Source organism: Bactrocera neohumeralis, unplaced genomic scaffold (assembly GCF_024586455.1).
Source record: "Bactrocera neohumeralis isolate Rockhampton unplaced genomic scaffold, APGP_CSIRO_Bneo_wtdbg2-racon-allhic-juicebox.fasta_v2 cluster09, whole genome shotgun sequence".
Classification (NCBI taxonomy): Eukaryota; Metazoa; Arthropoda; class Insecta; order Diptera; family Tephritidae; genus Bactrocera; species Bactrocera neohumeralis.
Window position 1 is genome coordinate 3361311 of NW_026089622.1, and position 26937 is coordinate 3388247.

The 26937-nt window shown below is 37.1% G+C and overlaps 1 long non-coding RNA gene across 1 annotated transcript; it reads right to left on the bottom strand.

The window, feature by feature from the left end:
• Positions 1 to 11717: 11717 nt before the first annotated feature.
• Positions 11718 to 14146, bottom strand: LOC126763982 (uncharacterized). The gene is made up of 7 exons (XR_007667730.1): positions 13972 to 14146; positions 13553 to 13904; positions 13306 to 13492; positions 12901 to 13237; positions 12666 to 12840; positions 12308 to 12592; positions 11718 to 12080 (listed from the first exon to the last, which is right to left on the bottom strand). It is a non-coding gene; the product is annotated as an uncharacterized LOC126763982 (long non-coding RNA).
• Positions 14147 to 26937: the final 12791 nt, after the last annotated feature.

Sequence of the window (26937 nt, forward strand, 5' to 3'; positions counted from 1 at the left end):
TATGTACGTGTTCCTTTTTAATACAAATTTATATTTGATTGTATTTACCACGATTTAAACAATATTAACTATCAATTTTATCGAATATAAATTTTTAATAAGAAATAATGTCTATTATGTATGTATGAATACAAACTACATTAAATCAAAAAAAATCTTTTGCGAATAAAATATTTCTGTTGTTAAAATGTACTCATTGTGAAATTGTATTATTTCGAAGGAGAATTGTGGTATTTTTTTAATTTTCTTTAGTAATTTTCATTGTTTAATCTTGTATGTCTCCACATAAACGGCTGCCGGATAAAATCCGGGACATTTACTTTCACCGATGCGGAGGTTCAAAATGTCATCAACAAAGCGAAATCGTCTAAATCCATTGGCCGTGATGGAATCAACATGCTTATGCCAAAGTATCTAGGCTCGACGGGAGTAAGCTACCTCACCAAGATCTTCAACCTGTCGCTGACCACTCTTCAAATACGCGATATGTGGAAAATCGGAAGAGTGGTCACACTACTGAAACCTGGGAAACCCGCGATCAAAGGGGTGTCCTATCGTCCGATAACTCTCCTCTCTCCAGTAGTGAAGCCACTGAAGGCCTTGCTGCTCCCGAACTTCACACACCACCGGAGCCTAGCAAACCACCAGCATGGCTTCCGAAAAGGTGCGTTGGACGTGTGAAAAGCTTTTGACACATTTAATCACACAACGCTACTGCAGGACATCCAACAAACTACGCTCCCTCCAGGACTGCAGAGGTGGACCATGAACTATCTGAGCGGTCATCAATCATCCGTACTGTTTCGAGGAACAAAATTTAAATTGAGAAGACTTAAACAGGGGTTGGTAGGGTGATGTCCTCTTCCCGTTAATGTTTAACTTCGTCGGGCAATGGAATCTATGGCATATGTCCAAAGGTATATGGCTATCTCTCCAAACTTTCTCGCTGAATAACCTAACACTCTCCCCCACTAAATCGACCATATTTACTTACTGGACGAAGGAGTATAGACTTTAAATTAATATTGCAGTCGATGACGTCAAGATTCCGACTGTCAATAACCTTAAGATTTTAGGTGTAACTTTTGATAGTCCGACCGTGATTATCGCCAAGGTACAGAGCCGCAACGAAATCCTCAAGTCGCTAACCGGCTCTACATGGGGAAAGGACAAAGAAACGTTGTTGGCAACTTACAAGGCAATCGGCCGGCCGTCCCTAAATTACTCTGCACATATAGGATGGCGTATGTATCAAAAACCGATTCTACACCTTAATATAAGATTGTAAAAACGCTCCAAATACACTGTCGCTATGGCTATACGACAACTCTATGACAACTCCAATAACATCAAAACGGCGAGTTAGCATAAATATATAAAGTTCATATTTTTACGCAACTTGATATCGATTGCTTAATGTGTATGTATCAAAAAATCGATTCTTTACCTCAACTTAAGATTGTGAAATTGCTCCAAATACACATAATGTGTATGTACCAAAAAATCAATTCTACACCTTAATTTAGGATTGTTAAATTGTTCCAAATACATTGTCGCTATTGCTATAGGACAACTCTATGACAACTCCAATAACATCAAAACGGCGAGTTAGCATAAATATGTAAAGTTCATATTTTTACGCATCTTGATATCGATTGCTTAATGTGTATGTACTAAAAAATCGATTCTACACCTTAATATAAGATTGTGAAATTGCTCCAAATACACTGTCGCTATGGCTATACGACAACTCTATGACAACTCCACTAACATCAAAACGGCTAATTAACAGAAATATGTAAAGTTCATATATTTACGCATCTTGATATCGATTGCTTAATGCGTATGTATCAAAAACCGATTCTACACCTTAATATAAGATTGTAAAAACGCTCCAAATACACTGTCGCTATGGCTATACGACAACTCTATGACAACTCCACTAACATCAAAACGGCTAATTAACAGAAATATGTAAAGTTCATATATTTACGCATCTTGATATCGATTGCTTAATGCGTATGTATCAAAAACCGATTCTACACCTTAATATAAGATTGTAAAAACGCTCCAAATACACTGTCGCTAAAGCTATACGACAACTCTATGACAACTCCAATAACATCAAAACGGCTAATTAGCATAAATATGTAAAGTTCATATTTTTACGCAACTTGATATCGATTGCTTAATGTGTATGTACTAAAAAATCGATTCTACACCTTAATATAAGATTGTGAAATTGCTCCAAATACACTGTCGCTATGGCTATACGACAACTCTATGACAACTCCAATAACATCAAAACGGCGAGTTAGCATAAATATGTAAAGTTCATATTTTTACGCAACTTGATATCGATTGCTTAATGCGCATGTATCAAAAAATCGATTCTGCACCTTAATATAAGATTGTGAAATTGCTCCAAATACACTGTCGCTATGGCTATAGAATAACTCTATGACAACTCCAATAACATCAAAACGGAGAGTTAGCATAAATATGTAAAGTTCATATTTTTACGCAACTTGATATCGATTGCTTAATGTGTATGTATCAAAAAATCGATTCTACACCTCAACTTAAGATTGTGAAATTGCTCCAAAGACACTGTCGTTATGGCTATACGACAACTCTGCGAAAGCTCCAAGAACATCAAAACGGCTAATTAACAGAAATATGTATAGTTCATATTTTTACGCATCTTGATATCGATTGCTTAATGTGTGTGTACTAAAAAATCGATTCTACACCTTAATATAAGATATTATGGCTATACGACAACTCTATGAACACTCCAATAACATCGCCTGGATGCAGTAAAACTCAGATGATGAAGTTTCAGACCTGTCAAAACACTGCACTCCGGACTACGACATGATGTCTCCCATTGAACGTCTACATAGTAGATCCCAGTACCTGCTGGGATGTTTCCGCAGAAATTACTCTTGCAGGCACCTGCTTGGAGCGGAACCGCCTCCTAGGAACATCAAGAGGTCATTCCTTATCTACCTCGATGACATCAGACAATACGTCGGCTAAACTTCGGACGAACTAACTTCCGACAAAGACTGATCGCCATTCACAGTGAAGCCATCAACTCCTTCACTGACTCCCTCTCAGTGAATGGCGAAATGGGAGTTAAACCATCTTCCGAAGCAGGCGAAGAGCTCGAGTTGCCGCGAGAAACGAGAGTGACTCTTAAACAGCTTCGTTCTGGATATCGTAGCTGGTTAAACTGCTACTTGTCCAGAATATACCCCGACATATCACACATATGTCCTGCGTGCAATGAGTCGCCGCATGATTGGCCACCTCTTTGCGTGCCCTGCCAACCCCACTTATTTTACACACTTTTCCCTCTCAAGTAATACACATAAATTAGAGTATACATAAAACTAATAAAAATATACAAAACATATATACTCCAAACACTATTACACAAAACCAACTGATACCAGACTTCAAGTGTGTGTACCAGAGAATTGCAACGAGTAATAAATTTTTGTTTATACTTAAGTACTGATCCGTTACTCTGTCTGATTCTGTCAGTTCAGTTCATGTACACGAAGCGCACAGTTGGTCTTCAAATCAGCGATAAAGAACAAATTTGAATCACTAGCGATCAGCTTTTACCTGATTTGTTTATGAACGTTCGTATCAGCAGAAAATACCCAAAGTGCTGCAAACTCATGCTTCAATGATTGAAATGACCTACAGAGTTTGGTTTGTATATCATCCCCTAAACACTGGTTTACTAGTGCACTTTTGTTCTCTTTCAAGTACATATATACATGTATGTATGTATATACAAGTATGTACATATGCTATGTGTATAATGGAAATTTCATCGATTACATACATACAACAAATGTATGTACATATATACATATGTATGTACGTTCTCGATGGAGTTTCCATTGTTTACGCTTCCAAAATTTGTAACATGCGCACATTTTCAAAGCTGATGCATTTTTGCCACACATAATTCAAATCAGTCCAGCAGAAAATTGTTGTTGTTTGCTGTATTCATAGATTTACCCACTGATTGACTCGTAGATTTACTTATAGTTTACCGAAAGTTTCACTTCACTTCAAACAATCGTCGCAACGCTATGAACTGACATTATAAGATTGCAACCGAAGCCAGACATACCACTTACACGATCGTGATTGCCGAAGAACAGATTGTTCGTGTTTCATCAGGTCATTTGACGCTGGCGGCTACTCGAATTGATTAACAATGTTGTCTATGCTGAACTGAATTGATTTGATTGTGTTTTTAGCTGCCTCGGATGAGAGACCCGCCTTTTGATGACGACCATGGCAAACGAAATAAGGACTACGATATAAGGGCATGCACCTGGAATGTCCGGACCCTTAATTGGGAAGGTGCCGCTGCCCAGCTGGTTGATGTCCTCGCAAACATAAAGGCTGACAACACCGCCGTCCAAGAAATGCGATGGACGGGACAAGGACAGAGACGAATAGGACCTTGTGACATTTACTACAGTGGCCATATAAAGGAGCGCAAGTTTGGTGTTGGATTCGTGGCGGGAGAGAGACTCCGTCGCCGAGTACTATCATTCACTCCGGTGAATGAACGTCTAGCCACAATCCGCATCAAAGCGAGGTTCTTCAACATATCGCTGATTTGCGCCCACGCCCCGACGGAAGAGAAGGACGATGTGACCAACGATGCCTTCTATGAGCGCTTGGAACGCGCTTATGAGAGCTGCCCCCGCCACGATGTCAAAATCGTGCTTGGCGACTTTAACGCCAGGGTGGGCAAAGAAGGTATCTTTGGCACTATGGTCGGTAAATTCAGCCTCCACGACGAAACATCCCCAAATGGGTTGAGGCTAATTGACTTCTGTAGTACTACATTCCAGCACAAAAAGATACATCAAGCTACCTGTCTGTCTCCGGATCGGAACTCCACCAACCAGATCGATCATGTTGTGATAGCCGGAAGACACGTCTCCAGTGTTCTAGACGTGCGTACGCTCCGAGGTCCTAACATCGACTCGGACCACTATCTTGTTGCAGCCAAGATTCGCACCCGCCTCTGTGCAGCAAAAAACGCACGTCAACAAACAAAAGGAAGGTTCGACGTCGAAAAGCTGCAATCACAACAGACAGCCGAACGATTTACTACTCGGCTTGCACTCCTGCTCTCTGAGAGCACTTGTCAACAACTCAGTATAAGGGAACTGTGGGACGGCATTTCAAACTCCTTACGTACTGCTGCAACCGAAACCATTGGTTTTCGGAAAGTGCAAAAGAACAACTGGTACGACGAGGAGTGCCGTGTCGCAGCGGAGAGAAAACAGACTGACTACCTCGCAACGTTACGATCAACCACAACACGTGCGGGATGCGATAGATACCGAGAGTTGAAGAGAGAAGCGAGACGCATCTGCAGACAGAAAAAGAAAGAGGCCGAAATGCGTGAGTACGAAGAGCTTGATAAGCTGGCCGACAGGGGTAATTCTCGAAAATTCTACGAAAAAATGCGGCGGCATACAGAAGGTTTCAAAACCGGAGGATACTCTTGTAGAATTCCCAAAGGTGATCTAGTCACTGATGCCCAGAGCATACTTAAATTGTGGAGGGAACACTTCTCCAGCCTGCTGAATGGCAGTGAACGCACAACACCAGGAGAAGGAGAACCCGATTCCCCAATCGATGACGATGGAGCAGACGTTCCATTACCCGACCATGAAGAAGTTCGAATAGCAATTGCCCGCCTGAAGAACAACAAAGCGGCAGGGGCCGACGGATTGCCGGCCGAGCTATTCAAACACGACGGCGAAGAACTGATAAGGTGCATGCATCAGCTTCTTTGTAAAATATGGTCGGACGAAAGCATGCCCAACGATTGGATTTTAAGTGTGCTATGCCCAATCCATAAAAAAGGAGACCCCACAATCTGCGCCAACTACCGTGGGATTAGCCTCCTCAACATCGCATATAAGGTTCTATCGAGCGTATTGTGTGAAAGATTAAAGCCCACCGTCAACAAACTGATTGGACCTTATCAGTGTGGCTTTAGACCTGGAAAATCAACAACCGACCAGATATTTACCATGCGCCAAATTTTCGAAAAGACCCGTGAAAGGAGAATTGACACACACCACCTCTTCGTCGATTTCAAAGCTGCTTTCGACAGCACGAAAAGGAGCTGCCTTTATGCCGCGATGTCTGAATTTGGTATCCCCGCAAAACTAATACGGCTGTGTAAACTGACGTTGAGCAACACGAAAAGCTTCGTCAGGATCGGGAAGGACCTCTCCGAGCCGTTCGATACCAAACGAGGTTTCAGACAAGGCGATTCCCTATCGAGTGACTTTTTCAACCTGCTTCTGGAGAAAATAGTTCGAGCTGCAGAACTTAATAGAGAAGGTACCATCTTTTATAAGAGTGTACAGCTGCTGGTGTATGCCGATGATATTGATATCATCGGCCTCAACACCCGTGCCGTTAGTTCTGCTTTCTCCAGACTGGACAAGGAAGCAAAACAAGTGGGTCTGGCAGTGAACGAGGGCAAGACGAAATATCTCCTGTCATCAAACAAACAGTCGTCGCACTCGCGAGTTGTCACTCACGTCACTGCTGACAGTCATAACTTTGAAGTCGTAGATAATTTCGTCTATCTTGGAACCAGCGTAAACACCACCAACAATGTCAGCCTAGAAATCCAACGCAGGATTGCTCTTGCCAACAGGTGCTACTTCGGACTGAGTAGGCAATGAAAAAGTAAAGTCCTCTCTTGACGAACAAAAAGCCAAACTCTATAAGTCGCTCATAATCCCCGTCCTGCTATATGGTGCAGAGGCTTGGACGATGACAAACCGATGAGTCGACGTTACGAGTTTTCGAGAGAAAGTTCTGCGAAAGATTTATGGTCCTTTGCGCATTGGCCACGGCGAATATCGCATTCGATGGAACGATGAGCTGTACGAGATATACATTATATACGACATTGACAAAGTTCAGCGAATTAAAAGACAGCGGCTACGCTGGCTAGGTCATGTTGTCCGGATGGACGGAAACACTCCAGCTCTGAAAGTATTCGACGCAATACCCGCCGGGGAAAGCAGAGGAAGAGGAAGACCTCCACTCCGTTGGAAGGACCAAGTGGAGAAGGACCTGGCTTCGCTTGGAATATCCAATTGGCGCCACGTAGCGAAAAAAAGAAACGACTGGCGCGTTGTTGTTAACTCGGCTATAATCGCGTAAGCGGTGTCTACGCCAATTAAAAAGAAGAGGATATTCTATCTAAAGAATCGATCGACCTGGAAAAGGCATCTAATATGATAGAAATGCTGCTGGTAACGTTCCGAAATCGAAGACAAAAAGCTGAGGAATATTTTCGCTCCATTTATTCAGACAAGAGAAAAATTGCGGCAAAACTGAATGATGAAGTGTAAAATCTTAATGACTGCTTGACAGATCGATTCAAAGGTCTTTTGGATGATGAGAACATCAGCCGACATTTGAAGCTTAAAGGTGAACTTGATCACTGGCAGTACCATTGGGGGCAGAAGCAAAAGTCATTGAAGAACTGCGATGTGGACCTTCACCTAATAATTCATAATTTTCTTCGCATAAATCTGCACACTTCCTGTGACGAGCTCTGAATGATCTTTTCCGAAACTTCGCCGCATGAAAATGTGGCTGAGGATGAACATTCTTCAAGATAGATTAATCGGCCTGGCGTTGCTTCACACCCACCATGACCTTGAAGTTTGGTTTTGTGAATTTTTTCTATTGAATAGGAACTGACTTCAGAATTATACATTGCAATAACGTATGTCACCCGCAAGTTTTTAATTTAATAGGGTTTGATATTAGAAGGTCGGTTTAAAAAATTTCCCCTATGATATTAAACTGTTTAAAGATTATTTTATTTACCTCACATACAATCACTAATCAAATGTGTTTATGCGACTTCATGACATCTCGCCTCTCAACACAACATTCATCACACAACACAACACTCATCACATAACGCAACATTCATCACACAACTCACATTCATCACAGCACGCAAGGAACACTACCATACTCAATTCGATTTACGCCCGTATACGATACGTTTCGCCAGCTCTTCAATCCGCACGACCAATTTTAGTTCGAATTTGTGGTCCAAATTTGGAATCCCCTTCCGATCGCGTGTGTGGTTGTGCAGTAGTAGCAGCTGTAAACAGTTTAAAAAAATATAAAATTGTGTGAAAATATTGAAGTTTTGTGAATATCTTGAAGTTTTGCCCTCAAAAGGAATATATAAATTGCTGAATTTTTATTTTCCAAAAGTTGTAAATCTTTCATTTAAATAAAAACAAAAAGAGATACATAATTAAAAGTCAGCGTAAGTATACCCCCCACATACCCAGTGGAACTAAGTGCAGCAAACAAATGGTCCTTTGAGCCTCTTAGACAGGCACCTACGATAACGAAAAGAACCCACCAAATGGTGGAAAAGTGCTAAAAACGAAGTGCATGTGAAACAATACAATAGAACAATTAAAAGTACACACACAAAAAAATACTCACATACATACATATACTAAGTGACCAAATCTACAAAACGGGCGCGATAACAACAAAAACAAAAAACCCTAAACCAGTGGTCGGCATTTCTTAGCACAATTGTGCAAACCAGAGATAAAGAGATGTTTAACTCCTCTCTCACTGGAAGTGAGAGAACAATTGCTAAACGTCAAAACCACCTAAACTTTGACAGTTGATCGAGTTCAGGAGGTTTTGACGTTTAGCAATTGGAAACGAGCGATGGCCAGATTGAAATTTTACCAAAAAAATATGTAAACGGAGGGATTTGTTGCATCGTTCAAGACCACCTATAAAAAATGTAAAACAATGAAAATTAAATAAATTTGTGAAATTTAAAGGTATTTGATGAAACGTTTTGTAATTCTAAGCATCATAGTTTTATTTTCAATGGAAAATGATTAAAAACATTTAATGATTGAAAGCTAACAAGCTTAAATCCTATTATTGGGTATTGAAAGTCAGTTGTTATAATATTCTTTAAAAAGATGTAAATAGTTTCTCCATATAATAAATAACCACTATTTAGTAATTTTTATTCATACTAAATGTTGAGTATTGGGTTGGGTTGATAAATGCCCAAAAATTGTAATTTTGTTCAATCTGGCCATAATGGAAAATGTTATAAAAAATGCTAATTTTGAAGCGCTCTCACACTGGAATAAGTTTAACATCCCTTTATTCCTGGTGCAAACTAACTTCACACGTACGCTTACGCTCTATCGTTCAGTCGTTGTCGAGCCAGCAACGAATTAACATTACGCAAGGCTATAGCGCAAAACCAAATATGCCCTGCGAGAAATATTTTATGATTCTAAATGCCTTTGGTGCCATGCAATGCCTTTTATGTTCCAAGTCTTTTAAAGATAATAGGGAATATATCCTTAAAAGACATTTTGTTAATTTTCATTATACTCTTCATTATTTATAAAATTTTCATAATTTTAATTCCAATTTTTCACTGGGCTACTTTGTTTTCGTGCTCACCAACACAGTGACAGATCCTCTCATGCCGACCACTGCCCTAAACCTACATAGGATTACATATCAGCAAAACATAGCAGCAGACAACTATTACAAGCTACTCAACACAGAAAACATCAAATGAAATCAAACAAGAAAAAGAGAGTATCCAGAAAAGACAACGAAGACATACATACACATAAATATTGCTACCCATAAACCGTTGGCTTAGGAAAAAGTGAGCCCATTCCAATTAAATTTTTAATATAATTATTTATGCATATGTATATGCATGTACTACTGTGCCCAAAAAATAAGGTGACATTGTATTTATTTTGAAAATGTTAAAATACAGTTTGAGCTGTAATACGACATACAGCTAATTATAAAAAACCCAACTGTTCTTACGAAAAACTAGTTAGACAGTTCGGTATATACATACTTATGTACATACGTATGTATATAGGTACCGAAATAAATGAAAAAATTACGGTGCCTGCCTACTGCTTATTTTGTGTTTCAAAGCACACTATAATTATCCGACATCAAAAAAAAAAGAAATTTTACAAAGTCAAGTATTCTTACTTGCAAGTGTCGGTGATACCCTTTGGGCTGATAAAGCAATAAGCAGGATCGCCTATAATAAATAAGCAAAGGCGAGCAAAGAAAGAAGTGAAAATACATACATATGTACACATACATATAAGTAAATATACTCAATTGTAAAAAAAAATTGCAATTAACATACATCTATACATAGACATATGGTACATACATAAGTCAACTGTATCAAAAAACTTGAAAAAATACTGTTGTTAAACTACCTGCCTTCAAGCTTAATTCGTGTTTTCAAACACACTCCAGAAAGAAAAAGGCAAACCAAATTTTCAAAGACAAGTAATCTGACATGCAAGTTTCGGCGATACCCCTTGGGCGAATAAATCAACATGCAGGATCGTTTAAACATATAAGCAAAAGGCAAAAGTAAAAACAAAAAACAACAACAACATAACAGTGGATATTTATGTATGTACATATAGTTACAAGCAGGAATAATGGGATGCCCAACTCTCCTGTCACTGGAAATGTGAGAGCCGCTCACCTACCGAACTTTGACAGTTGACTGGATTGGGTAGGTTTTGACGTTTTGCAATTGGAATGACTGGAACGGCCAGATTGAAATTATACCAAAAATATATGTGAACGGAGAAATTTGTTGCCGCCGTTCAAGATCGTTAATAAAAATTTAAAACAATAAAAATCAAAGAAACTGCGAAATTTAAACATATTTCATGAAACGTTTTGTAATTTGATGCATAATAGAAATCATTTTCTATTACAAATGATTAAAAACGTTCATTAATTGACAACTAACAGGCTTAATTCACCTTATTAAGTATTGAAAGATCGAAAGTCAGTTGTTTTAATATATCATAAAATCGGAAAAAAGGATTTAAGTGGTTTCGCAATATATTAAAAGTCCAATATATAATAATTTGCAATCGTAATAAACGTTGGGTGTTTTAATTTAAATGCCCAAAAATTCTTATTTTGTTCGATGTGGCCATAATGGAAAATGTTATAAAAAACGCTTATTTTGAGGCGCTCTCACACTGGAATAAGTTGGGCATCCCATTATCCCTGGTTACAAGTGACTTACACTAATGTTGCATTGGAGACTTTTGTCATCAAAAGCATCGAATGCAACATTGCCAACGTGCTTCAATTCAGCATTTTCGCCATTGAAAGCCAAGAATGATAGAAACAAGATTGCGCGATGACGAGTTCAAATTTTGTTCGTTCTGCGCATCTACGTCACGGTTGACCAACTTACAATCAGCTGATTTTCAGTTGGTTGTTTTTCTTTGCAATAAGAAGCAATTTTGTATTGCAGGCATACAAAATCATGAATATCATCAAATTTAAATTTAAGTGAATATTTTATAGTGAACATTTACAAATATTCATTTAATTGAATTTTCATTGTATTATTTAAAAAGAGACAATCTTTGCTGTGTTTGTTTCAACCATATACATTTATGTAAATAAAAAGATTGAATATTTTGTAACCAAGTATCAATTTATTGTTTTATTTAATTTCCTTTTTTTATTAAACATATGTTCAATTATGTTTTTATTTAAGGAACGAATCTTAAAATACATTCTAGCTCTGGAAAATAATTCTTTTATTTTCGAGCTACAATTTACAAAATCACTTAAATCTATGTGTTTCTGGACGTAATTTGTACATATATGCAAATCATTACCATTGACGTCGTCAAATATTGCTTGCAAGGCTCTCATATGCTCCATCAACATATCTGTTGGTTTTGAGAGTCCTCCTTCTGAAAGGTGATCCACCCAAGTATGGGACGAACAATTTTCGGAATTGGCACAAATTTCGGTGTTGTCTCTACCGAGTTTGTGGCAGATGTACCCTGCCAAATTTTCAAGTCCGTCGTTGTTGAGAATCTCCAAGTCATCATTTTTTTCGATTAGGTCAGTGGAATTCAGATCAACTGACACACGTTGAAAAATATTACCTGCAAAAATATAATAAACATACATACATGCGTATCAATAAATGGAATAAATTGTTAGTTATTATTATTACTATAATTAGGATAAAAAACAGTGCTTAGTATGCAAAAACTTAGTTTGTATGTAAGTGCATATTTGCATTTGTTAACATCAATACAATTTTATATAATAATGTTTTCTGTAGTTTTAGGTTTATAATACTATGTATGTTTAATATTTTGATAATTACCGGTTAGAGATAAGTAATTTCCTTCCAAATCTGGTGTGTTGTCGACTTCAACATTGCCTTCTTCTGTGATCGCTCCTTCGTTGTGACCAAGTATATAGGAACGCAGCCTATATTTGAACTCCTGCCTGTCAGGGTGATCGTGAAGACCGCCTTTTGACCTGATTACGTCAAAAAAAATTTCCAAAACGTCCTGGTTCAATCGATAGGTCAAAACGTAATTAATTTTGTGCTGCTGTCTTAAGTCATTCAGCAGCAATTTCAAAGCATTATTGCTTTGGAGTATACCTATAAATCATAAGTAAAATCAAAAACTGTAGAAAATCAACTTATCTAAATATATATGTAGCTTGAGTATTACCTTTTTGGAACGGAAGCAAACCATTTTTACCAATGACTCTCATTGATGAAACCAGCTCCGTCATCTGTTCCAGTACATTATTTTGTTTGTTCAAAGCCAAACCGTAGGCGTGCAAGCGTTCCCTCACTCCATCTTTGGGCACCCTGACATTCATTACGTCAAACCAGTCATTTGTCTATAAAATGAATATTTATAATATATGAACATTTTAATTAATATTTTAAATATTAGTTACAATTTTGAAAAGTCAATGGCATTCCTCCCAATTTTCGTTATCTAGTAGACCTAAACTAGCCGCTCGAGTTATTGCTTGAGCAATTGTGTGGGAGAACAATTTTGTGGCTAATTTAACCTTTTGCCTTTCTGCTCCTGTCACAGACAAATGTGTCTGGGAAATTTTGTGCGTGGTGGACAGCTCGTTGGACGTTAGCGAGAGCAGCTTCACAATTATGTCTTTTCTAACAATTTTTCCATTGATAGTAAAGCCCTTATCCAAAAAATGATTTCTTTGTAGTTTTATTAAGTGGGGGACATCAGCAAAAACCACAATCCTGTCTCCGTTGTGTGAAAACCTGCAATAGAAAAAAAAGAACACAATTTAAAGTATATCATAATTTAAATAATTGTTTAGTGAATGTACCAAGGTTTCTCCGCATTAATTTCAAGATCACTATATAAGCCTCTATTTGATCCACCCAAATCGCTTACAATGGCAACAATATTGTAACCGCACTTTTTAACGTTTGACAAAATGCTAAACAATACTTCCTTCGTCATTTTGCAGTCATAATCGAAGAATACAGGCTGTTTCCACTTACTTATCAAACCTAAAAGAACAAAGTACATTAGAAAGAATTGACTTCAAGTAAATTAATGAGTTTAATTACCTCTTATCATTGCAACCTGAACATAGTTAACAGGAGGCAATGTCGAATCAGTGGATCTATCGTAGCAGTAACTCTTTCTGACCTTCATTTCATCAAAACTGAGTACACAAATTTTTTGCGCTTGTGTTAGCTCAGTTGCTGCCTTCAACAGTTTCATCACCGGCTCTATGACACCTGGAGCTACGTCAATTTTTTTTGACCACCATTGCAGAGTGCGCACACCTGGTAGAGGAAAGTTGTTTCTCCTCAAAAGTTTGTACGCTTTTGGGCTCGTTGAATATAGCGTGATCGACTTAGCTATGTCTTCTTCTTTCCAATTCCGCCGTTTGTTTCCATCCCTTAATTTTTCAATCTGTAATGATATGTGTAATAAACTTTAATATATTTTGCAACATACTTTTTAGAATTTCGGCACTTACCTGGCCGTTGGTGAAAATGCAGCTAAGTTTTTGCTCCAAATTATTTCTATGGAATTCCGCAGTTTTAATGGAAATCTTGAGACGTTTAATTTCTGCTAACTGATCGTTGTTGCACTTATTCAAAGTGCTAACAACACTATTCAGCCTTTGTCTAAAAAGAATAGGAAATACACATACTTATGTAAGTAAAAGATACTTCATCAATATCAACTAGGACTAACATTTCTGTTTCCAAATGCAGTATTTTTTCGTATTTCTCATTGATGACCTCTTCTTCTGCAGTTTGAGGTGCCTCTCCAACCTCGTTTTCTTGAATTACTTCAACAGGGTCGGTATTCTTCAAGATTGTTGTCAACATCTCTTTTTTGGAACGAGACTCCATCCTCTTCTGCCGTTCATTAGCCTCTGCAGGAGCAGTGGTTAACGTGGGAAAAATGCTAGGTAGCAACTAAGTTGGATTCCGTGAATTTAATCCTGCAAGAGTGTTTGGTTATAAAAGTAAAATTATTGTAATCAAAATGCTATAACTAACTACCCATTTCAAACAGCAAATTTCTTTCGAAAGCTTCCGGTGCAAAGTGCACTTCACAAACGCACGCATTTTTAACGTTTATTTTGTCCGTCCGACGACAAAAATGAATCCATTGTTTTAATGCGGCTTTATCCTTAGGGAAATGAAAAAATCTCCACTTTGTAGCACTATTTTTACCATTGTTATTATTACAACCGAACACTGCACAACGCATTTTAAAAATATAGAATTTAACAATTAATATAACACTTGAAAACACAATTCGCATTCACTTTCAATAGCGCGGGCGAATAATAAGTCAACTGTGACGTCAGCAAGAACAGCTGACCGAAAGCAAACATGCGCATTGCGTAATCTCTTTCTCTATCATTCTTGATTGAAAGCGGTCCCGCACATTAAGCGGCACCATTTGTTAAATCGCGTTTGTTACGTTACTCTGATTTCGTCATCCTACTCGTAAAGTTCTAATTGATCGTGTTACAAAATATCATATAATAAAAATTGTCATTTGTTCCAAAAGTATTCAAATAAAAAACTATTATTGTTATAAAAATATTACTGGCGCAGTCGGTAGGATCTGCGCAAAAGATCCTAAATAAAAAAGAACCTATTCGTCTAAAATACCCTAAGCAACGAGTCGGGCTGTACCTTTTTTTGTTTTTAAAATACACACAATCGTGTAAAGGCCAAAAATAAACTAAAATTAAACAAGAAAAAACGTTAACTTCGGTTGTACCGAAGCTAATATACCCTTCACAGGTGCATTTCTTTTAGTAACTATGTGTTCAGTTTGTATGGAAGCTATATGCTATAGTACATAAACCGATCTAAACAATTTTTTTGGAGATTACATTATTGCCTTAGAAAATAATCTATACCAAATTTGGTGAAGATACATTGTCAAATGTGAAAGTTTTCCATACAAGAACTTGATTCCGATCGTTCAGTTTGTATGGTAGCTATATGCTATAGTTAACCGATCTGACCAATTTCTTCGGAGATAACATTGTTGCCTTTGAAAATAATTTGTACCAAATTTGGTGAAGATACATTGTCAAATGTGAAAGTTTTCCATACAAGAACTTGATTCCGATCGTTCAGTTTGTATGGTAGCTATATGCTATATTTAACCAATTTGAACAATTTCTTCGGAGAGTACATTGTTGCCTTAGAAAATAATCTATTCTAAATTTCGTAAAGATACATTGTCAAATGTGAAAGTTTTCCATACAATACCTTGATTCCGATCGTTCAGTTTATATGGCAGCTATATGTTATAGTGGTCCGATATAGGCCGTTCCGACAAATGAGCAGCATCTTGAAGAGAAAATGACGTTTGCAAAATTTCAAAAGGATATCTTAAAAACTGAGGGACTAGTTCGTATATATACAGACGGACGGACAGACAGACAGACGGAGATGGTTTAATCGACTCAGCTCAACATACTGATACTTTATATATATATTTTATAGGGTCTCCGATGCTTCTTTCTGGGTGTTACAAACATCGTGACAAACTTAATATACATACCCTGTTCAGGGTATAAAAATAAATAAGATTTTATTTTTGATACATTTTAAATAAAGTAGCTTTTCAAGCTAGCAAAAAACACAATACGAGTATATGTATTAAAACAAAAAATCGTGAAGGAAAAATTTACATACTATAGAACAAAAAGATCAAATTTCGTGAAAAAAAATGTTTGGTATATCATACAAAGCAAAAAGATTAAAACCTTAACATCGTACATTCGGTAACTCAAAATAACGTGGTAGTGAAAGCACGTGGAAGTGGAAAAGTAAAAGAGAACGTTTAATATCGTGAGGAAAAAATGTTTATCGTATAACATAAAAAGATCAAAACTTTAACATCGTAAAATAAACATTCGGTAACTCTAAAACAACGTGCAGTTAAGGAACGTCGAAGCGAAGAAAAAGAAAAAATTATCGTAAAAACAATAAAACTAAAGTGTTTAACATAGAGAGTGTATAGCCAACGTAAAAGAAAAACGTGAAAAGTGAAGAAAAAATATCGTAAGGAACAAATTATCGTAACAAATAAAACTAAATTGTTTAACATAGAGAGTGTATAGCCAACGTAAAAGAGAAACGTGGAAAGTGAAGAAAAAATATCGTAAAGAACAAAACGAATAGTTTAACAACAAGAACGTAAAAGTGTAACGTCGAAGCGAAGAAAACGGAAAAATTATCGTAACAAACGAAACGAACTAAGTTACGATCGAACAGTGGAACAAAAATATCACAATACGTTACAAATAAAAATAAAATAGAACAAAAAAAAAAAGTATAAAACAAAAAAAAAACAAAAAAGGAAAAAAAAGAAAATCAAAATAATTAATATACGATAAATTATTCAACAAAAGAGGAAATGAATGTAGAATGTCGCAAGTGCGACTACTTACTTGGTGAAACAAAATCAAAAGTCCAAAGGCAATATTACAAACGAAGGTGAATAAAACCAAAGCAGACAGTTTATGGAAGAAGAAATGGACGAACTAAGCCAAATTTTGAAATCAATTAAAATTAAAGAGGCGGACAACAAAATGGAGCGAGAAACCAGAGAAACGGCGATTCAAAACATCAAACTTATTCAACCATTTGATGGTGATCGAAACTACTTAGCACTCTTTATTCAAGGAGAAGAGAGGAAAGTATTCTATCTACACAGTTACTTATGTATAGATGAAAGCAATATTAAATTTAAAAATAATGTTAAGCTACTATGCGAAGAGATTAATTTAGAAGTTTGTAAAGTAAAGGATGTTATCAAATTAAAAAATGAAACTTGCTCAACTAAAATATTTTTGTATAATGAATTATGTAGATCGGATAAGTTTGAAAACATTAAAAAGAGAATTGCCAAACTATTTAATTGCGTTAATAAACCTTATGTCAGGAATCAAAATATTAAAAAAGAACGATGTTTATGAAAATAATAAACAATTCTCTAAACAAAAAACAATTCAAAGAACAAACGCAATTATCCATTGTCCAATCAAAATAATTATTATAAAAATAAACCATTTTTCAATGAACATTGCAATCAATAATATACTTTACAAAATAATAATTTCCCACAAGAATTTTAGAATAGAATTTAATTGAGGTATGCACTGCGACCTTGGGTCTATTGTGCCCTCTTCCCACAAGTTAGGCATACACCTTTCAATTCTGCAAACATTTATACTAATAGAAACTTAAATAATTTAAAACAAGATAAGATTCATGGGTCAAACCAATCTCGATTAAGACGCTTTGGCTATCCTGAACCAATGGAACAAGATGAGGTAAATTTTCACTTAACAGCCTCGGAAGGCTCCTCACAACTGAATTGAAATTTAATAAAAAATATTATAAATTTTTAGTCGACGCAGGTTCATCAGTTAGTTTAATAAAGCCTGGAATATCCAACGAAAAGATTATTTATGTTCAGCCAATAACATTAACAACAGCGATAGGAAAAGTTTGTCTAAATGAAACCCAAGAATTGTTTAGCGATGAACATATGAAAAAACTGAAATTTTTCGTTTATAATTTCTCGAATAACTCGACGGTTTACTTGGTTATAATATACTCAAGATACTTAAAGCTAAAATTGATCTGGAAAAAAATATGATACATATGAATGATGTTCGGTACAACTTTTTCAAGAATAAATCAAATTCTGTAAATTTTGATAATTGCTTTCAAGAATTAAATATGAACGAAAATCATAACACTAAAGATAGTAAATTTAGACTTGAACATTTAAATTCAGAAGAGTTGAATAAATTAAAAAAACTTTTAAATAAATTTGAAAATATATTTTATAAAGAAGGGGACAAACTCACCTTTACTCCTAAAATAAAACATAGAATTAAAACGGTTCATGAAGATCCACTATATGTAAAGGCGCATAGATATCGTGAAATTCATAAATCAGAAGTAAACAAACAAATTAAAGAAATGCTTGGAAATCAAATCATTTCTCATAGTGATTCCCCATATTCAGCACCAATTTGGGTGGTACCAAAAAAGTCAGATGCTTCAGGTAAAAAGAAGTGGAGGATTGTTGTCGATTTTCGCAAGCTCAATAGTACATATTACTATCGATGATAGGTATCCCATTCCAAACATGGATGAAATTCTCGAAAAGCTAGGTTGGTGTATGTATTTTTCAACAATAGACTTAGCGCAAGGCTTCCATCAAATAGAAATGGATAGATAGGAAAAAACAGTTTTCTCTACTCAGAGCGGGCATTTTGAATTTTTAAGAATGCCATTTGGGCTTAAAAATGCACCAGCCACCTTCCAGAGATCGGTTTTAGATGGTTTAATAGGGAGAGATTGTATGGTTTACTTAGACGACATTGTAGTATTCAGTACATCATTACAGGAACACATAGAATCTCTAGACAGAGTTTTTCGTAAATTAAACGAAGCAAATCTGAAAATTCAGATGGATAAAAGTGAGTTATTTAAAAGAGAAACCGAATTTCTAGGTCATATCATAACGCCAGAAGGTATTAAGCCTAACCTTAATAAAATCAAAGCAGTTTTAAATTATCGCGTTCCTAAAACGGAAAAAGAAATAAAACAATTTCTTGGTTTGGCGGGATTTTATCGTAAATTTATTCAAAACTTTTCTGAAATAACTAAACCTTTGTCTAACTGTCTTAAAAAAAATACAATAAAATAAATAGCTCAGATGAGAAATTCGTGGAAGCTATAAACACTATAAAAATCTTAATTACTAATGATCCAATTCTGGCATATCCAAATTATGAGAAAATATTTAATTGACGACTGATGCGTCAAATGTGGCATTAGGGGCAGTGTTAAGTCAACAGGGACATTCAATTTGTTTTGCTAGTCGCACACTCAATGAACATGAGCTGCACTACTCAACTACTGAGAAAGAACTTTTAGCCATGGTTTGGGCTACCAAATATTTTAGACCATATTTATACGGCAGGAAATTTTTAATAAATAGTGATCATAGACCATTGCAATGGCTCCACAACTTAAGGCAATCAAACTCCCAGTTACAAAGATGGAACATTCGGCTTAATGAGTATGACTTTGACGTAAAATACATATCAGGTAAAGAAAATCGTGTAGCAGACGCTCTTTCTCGTATTAAAATTACGGAATGCTTTTTTAATGAAGAATCTGAATCTAACGTACACACTGTTCATTCTGCCGATGAAGATTCCGAAAGTTTTATTAAGATAACAGAGCGACCATTAAATGTAATCAAAAATTAAATTAAATTAATAAGAGATGGTAAAGACTCAACCACAATAACGAAAGTTTTTTTTAATAACCTAATTGTAATTACATACAAAGAATTAACTACAGATTATATTAAAGATATAATTAAAACAAATTTATTAAGAAATAATACAACAATTTTCATGCCCAATGATACTGATTTTATACAATTTCAAAACGTTTATAAGACACTAATAACAACAAGTCGCAACAAGATCTATCGGTGTACAAAAGAATTAGAAAACATTACAGATTTTGCAAATTTTAAAAGTAAAGTACTTGAAATCCATTTAAGTGTGCTTCACCAAGGTATAGAGAAGGTTGCAAAATGTTTTAAATTACAGTATTATTATCCCAATTATCTTAAGGAAATCATCAAAATAACAAATGAATGTGAACTGTGTAATCATTGTAAGAACGATCATATTTCTAACAAAATGCCGTTCAAAATTACACCGCCAATTTACAAAATAAGAGAAAAATATGTTATAGATTTTTGGAAATGGAATAATGAATATTATTTAACAGGCATCGAATTATACTCTAAGGTTGCTATGATAGAAAAAGTAAAAGCATTGAACTGGCTGGAATCCAAAAAAGCATTGCTAAATATTTTTAATTGTATGCGTCTTCCAAAAACTTTAAAAATCGACCAAGACCAAGGTTTAAATAATATAAACATTGGTGTAATTCATTAAATATAAAAGTAGAAGTAAACACCGGTAAAACTGGTATAGGTGACATTGAAAGACTACATAAAACTTTAAATGAAAAACTTGGAATAATTAACACTTCAGGTGATAAAGAGCTAAAATATTTAGAATTGAACAAACACTTTTCACTTATAACCATATAATTGTTCTCTCTACTACCAATGAAATTCCATATACAATCTTTTTTAATAAGGAGTCACCAAAACAAGATCACATTGTTAAGTTTAAACGTGAAAATGTAAGAAAATATAAAAACCAATTTAAAAGAAAAAAGAAAACCAACTAAAGCTAAATCTAAGAATTGAAAATTGTAGCTTATCAATCTTATCATTCCTTTTTACTTAATCATTTTTATATGCTAAAAATATCTTTAAATATTGTCAGAATTCTATTTAAAAACTTTAATTTGTAAACAAAGAAAAATTTGCAATGAGGACATTGCATTATTTTAAGATGGGAGGAGTGACATATCCTAATGTTGCACTAGAGACTTTTGTCATCAAAAGCATCGAATGCAACATTGCCAAAGTGCTTCAATTCAGCATTTTCGCCATTTAAAGCGGTCCCGCACATTAAGCGGCACCATTTGTTAAATCGCGTTTGTCACGTTACTCTGATTTCGTCATCCTACTCGTAAAGTTCTAATTGATCGTGTTACAAAATATCATTTAAAAATAATTGTCATTTATTCCAAAAATATTCAAATAAAAAACTATTATTATTATAAGAATATTACTTTCACATGTATATCGCGATCCACCCATTTCGCTCTTTTATTCTCATCTCTCTCACGTATTCACTCTAAATATATACCAAAGTACAATAAAAAGTTACAAATACATACAAACCTTTATACACGTAATAATATATAAAATATATTTATTACCACGGTCAGCGAATTAAAAAAAAAAACGCGTCAAAACGGAACAAAAAAAAAAATTCAACGTATATATGTACTGAAGGATATCCAAATCCAAACATAGGAAAATTAAAATTAACATATATACTTATGCTAATTTATACCTATACACATACTTATAGTATATATGTGAGTACATCTATTCAACAGCGCATAGCCGCTGTCTTTTAATGTCGTCGTATATCTCACATAGCTCATCGTTCCATCGAATGCGATATTCGCCGTGGCAAACGCACAAAGGACCATAAATCTTTCGCAGAACTGTTCCCTCGAAAACTCGCTACGTCGACTCATCAGTTGTTGCCATCGTCCAATCCTCTGCACCATATAGCAGGACGTGAATTATGAGTGACTTATAAAGTTTGGTTTTTGTTCGTCGAGAGAGGACTCTACTTCTCAATTGCCTGCTCAGTCTGAAGTAGCACCTGTTGGCAAGAGTTATCCTGCGTTGGATTTCCAGGCTGACATTGTTTATACTGGTTTCTAAATAGACAAAATTATCTACAACTTCAAAGTTATGACTGTCAACAGTGACGTGAGAGCCAAGTCGCGAGTGCGACGACCGGTTTTGATATCAATATCATCCGCTTACGCCAGCAGCTGTACACTCTTACAAAATATTGTACCTCCTCGATTAAGTTCTGCAGCTCGAATTATTTTCTCCAGCAGCAGATTGAAGAAGTCGCATGATAAAGAGTCGCCTTGTCTGAAACCTCGTTTGGTATCGAACGGCTCGGAGAAGTCCTTCCCGATCCTGACTGAGCTTTAAGTGTTGCTCAACGTCAGTTTACACAACCGTATTATCGCGGTATAAAACTGTCGAAAAGTTTTGGTCGCTTCTTCTTTCACGGGTTTTTTCCAAAATTGGCGCATGGTGAATATCTGGTCGGTTGTTGATTTTCCAGGTCCAAAGCCACACTGATAAGGTCCAATCAGCTTGTTGACGGTGGGCTTTAACCTTTCACACAATACGCTGGAAAGAACCTTATACGCGATGTTTAGCAGACTTCTCCCACGGTAGTTGGCGCAGATTGTGGGGTCTCTCTTTTTGTGGATTGAGCAGAGCAATTCTAATCATTGGGCATACTTTCGTGCGACCATATTTTGCAAAGAAGCTGATGCATGCTCCTTATCAGTTCTTCGCCGCCGTGTTTGAATTGCTCGGCCAGCAATACATCGGTCCCCGCCGCTTTGTTGTTCTTCAGATGGGTAAATGCTACTTGAACTTCTTTGTGGTCGGGCAATGGAACGTCCGATCCATCGTCATCGATTGGGGAATCGGGTTCGCCTTTTCCTGGCGTTGTACTTTCACTGCCATTCAGCATGCTGGAGAAGTGTTCTCTCCATAATTTTGGTATGCTCTGAGCTTCGGTCACTAGATCATCTTTGGGGGTTCCGCAAGAGTATGCTCCGTCTTGAAACCTTCTAGTAGTTGCCGCATCTTTTCGTAGAATGTTCGTGCATTACCCCTGTCGGCCAGCTTGTCAAGCTCTTCATACTCAAGCATTTTGGCCTCTCTCGAAAAGCGTCTCTCTTCCCTCTTCAACTCTCGGTATCTATGCCATACCGCACGTATTGTGGTCGATCGTAAAGTTGCGAGGTAGTCAGTCTGTTTTCTCTCGGCTACGACACGGCACTCCTCGTCGTACCAGCTGTCCTTTTCCATTCTCGGTTGCAGCTGTACGTAAGTTGTACTTATATCTAGTTGTTGACGATACCTAGTTGTTGACGAGTGCTCTCTGAGAGCAGGAGCACAAGCTGAGTAGAAAATCGTTCGGCTATCTGTTGTGATTGCAGTTTCTCGACGTCGAGGCTGTAACAAGATAGTGGTCCGAGTGGATGTTAGGATCTCGGAGCGTACGCATGTACGCTAGAACACTGGAGACGTGTTTTCCCTCTATCACAACATAATCGATTTGGTTGGTGGTATTTCGATCCGGAGACAGCCAGGTAGCTTGATGAATTTATCTATGATGGAATCTGGTACTACAGATAACCATATTTCGGCGAAGTCGATCAGCCTTAACCCATTTGGAGATGTTTCTTCGTGGAGGCTGAATTTACCGACTGTTACGCCTTCCGTTCCCACCCTGACGTTAAAGTCGCCAAGCACGGGCAGTTGTAATAGGTGTGCTCCAAGCGCTCATAGAAGGCATCTTTGATCATATGGTCTTTCTCTTATATCGGGACGTGGGCGCAAATCAGCGATATGTTGAAGAACTTCGCTTTGATGCGGGTTGTGGCTAGACGTTCATCCACCGGAGTAAATGATAGTACTCGGCGACGGAGTCTCTCTCCCACCACGAAGCCAGCACCAAACTTGCGCTCCTTTATATGGCCACTGTAGTCAATGTCACAAGGACCTACTCGTCTCTGTCCTTGTACCGTCCATTGCATTTCTTGGACGGCGGTGATGTCAGCTTTCACTCTAACGAAGACATCAACCAGTTGGGCAGCGGCACCTTCACAATTAAGGGATCGGACATTCCAGGTGCATGCCCTTAAATCGCAGTCCTTAGTTCGTTTGCCATGGTCGTCATCAAAAGGGGTGCCTATCATCCGAGGCTGTTTTGTCTTTTTCATTGGTACTGTTTTTGACGTGGCGGGTCCCAAACCCAGCGCACAACCCTGTGAAGGGGGTGTTTCATCTATTACTTATCGTAAATTTCTTTTCGCTTTTTTTTTTGAGCCAACGTATGCAGATGCAATTAACAAAGCATTTGTTTGCATATTTAAATGTTGATGTTTGACTTGTAGAATCAAACTGTTTGATTTGTATGATCAAACGTTAAAATTTAAATAAGATTCTTAGATTCTTACCACTGGTGGGGAGAAAACAAAGACCTTATTCAAGCTGAGAAATATTTCATTCTAATTTTATTTTTAAATTGACGCTTCGCTGACAGCTTTCCATTTATCAGTCGACTGACACATGAGTGTCGTCAAGTTATCGACCGTAAAACTACCACCGAGTGGGTTTTTAGCTGTTCCCTTCGAAAATCGAGGGCAATGAAATAATACATGTTCAGAGTCTTCTATATACTCTGTACACGTCGGACAGTTCGGACTAATGTCATTGTGGAATCTGAAAAGGTAGCTTCTAAAGCATCCATGTCCATTAAGTATTTGGGTCAGATAGAAATCTAAGTCCCCATGTCGTCTGTCTATCCACGAGTGGATGTCCGGTATAAGTCGATGGGTCCAGAGCCCTTTGGATGAGGAATTCCACCGCTCCTGCCACATTTTAGTACTCTTGTTTCTCTCCTCTGGCCTTACCGATACTGTTTTAGGCGTTGATAATTGATATAAACGCTCGAGTTCATCTCCCTGGATGTCAATGGGCGGCATGCTGACTAATACTTCAGCAGCGTCGGTTGATATAGTCCGGAAAGCACTTATTACCCGAATTGCAGAAAGCCTATGCACTGCAAGTATTTTTTTGCATACGCTTTTATATCCATTGCCTGTATCCATACTGGTGCTGCATACAGTATTACGGAACTCATTGCTTTCGCTAATAAGAATCGCCGGCTGGAACGCACACAGCCTCTATTGGCCATCATTCTCGATAGGGCATTATAAATTCTGTTTGCCTTGACGGAAGTATACTCCAAGTTTAAATTTTAATTTGAAATCTAATATTACCCCCAGATACTTCAATTGCGGCTGCGAGGTAATCTTGCATTCCCCTATGGTGAGCTCTATTCGTTCTTCTATCTTCCTAGTGCTTATCAGTAAAACTTCTGTTTTTTCCTTCGCCAGTTTCAGACTCATAGAAGAGAACCATTGGCGTAGACTATTTAATTACTCATTACATTTATTTCGCAGGTCGGCTAATTGTTTGGCGACTGCTACCACCATGAGGTCGTCCGCGTAAGCTACTAGTTTCACGTCTATTGGTTGCTGTCTTCTTAGCACCTCGTCATACATAAGGTTCCATAATAGTGGGTCTAACACTGAGCCTTGTGGTACTCCACTTGAGATAGAGTAGCTCTTGGTGCCTTTATCAGGTATTCAGGGGCCCGTATTTCATCCAGGGCTTTAATTATTTCTGTCCATTTTGCTGAGTTGAACGCATTTTTGACATCCATGGTAATCAGCGCACAATACTTTTTTGTGCCACCTTTCCATCTTTTGTCACTTACTGCACATTTCGCAATATCGACGACTTCTTGTAGTGCGTCAATAGTGGGTCTCATTTTTATGAAGCCGTATTGTCTCTCTGATAATCCGCCGGCTTTTTGGATTGCTAGTTCCAAGCGGTTTCTTACAATGCTTTCGTAGACTTTCCCAATCGTGTCGAGCATGCAAAGAGGTCGATATGACGAGGGTTCTTCTGGTGGCTTTTTGGGTTTGGGAGTAGAACCAGGCGCTGAATCTTTCATGGATCGGGGAACGCCTCTTCTAATATACACGCATTGTACATGTTAATAAATAAACTGGGTCTAAGAGTCTATGTTCGCTTCCTCATATAGCTTTTCGAAACAGGATCTCTTACTACGGATATGGCTGACTTCAGGAGCTTTTTTGGCATTTAAATGCTTCTCTGAGGCGGATTTCCTTTTCCCCTCCCTGGTTTCGCTGTGCCCGACGTCTAGCTGAGTGACAGAGCTTCCTCAGCTTGGCAATTTCGTCACTATACCAGTATACCGGCTACCGATTGTTATTGTATCTCATCCTGCGCATAGTTGAAATCTTCAAAATTTTTAAGCTCAAAGCTTACAATTTAATTCTATAAATGCAATCTGAGAAATCAAAAGAGAGAAAAGCAAGTGCACCACTATTATAGGAAATTCTCAAAACGGCTGATTATAATAAATCACAAAGCACACGTGCAGAAGCTACACGCTCAAAGTAGGGTCCCAAACAAAAAAGAACCAAAGATAATTCAGTGTCAAGGTTTATAACTGAAAGTGACAGTTTTATTAAATACTGCACAACATTTTCAGCTTCCCCTATTAATGACTACACAGAATTGGTTCTAAATTTAAAAATTCAAAGCATAGATAGCATATGAGCACGCCTTCTGGCAGCATACGATACAGTACTTGATATTGACGATGTTGAACTCCCAGAAAATATAAGAGCTTCGGCGTCAGCTAATTATGAAAACTGCCCCGAACAATACGAAATTACGAAGGCAATGATATTAGACCAAATACATTTATTAAGGCCATGTATAGCCACTACACCTCCTCCGAGAGTAGTTACGACTCAAAAAGAAGACCTAGATACTGGTATATTCTTGAAAGTACCAGCTTGTGCTACTGAAGGTTTTCACGGAGGTTATGATCAATGGCCGTCCTTTCGGGACATGTTCACTGACGTATACATAAATCATCCCAAACTTTCACGAGCTCAAAAGCTGTACCATCTCAGGTACACAACAAAAGGGGAAGCAGGCAGTATCGTCAAGCGTTTCGCTTTAAATGACGAAAACTTTAACCTGGCTCATTACGAAATAGCTGAGCGAGTTGACAAAAAAAAAATAGTCAAGCCAAAAAATAATCAAAATGACTCGAATAAAA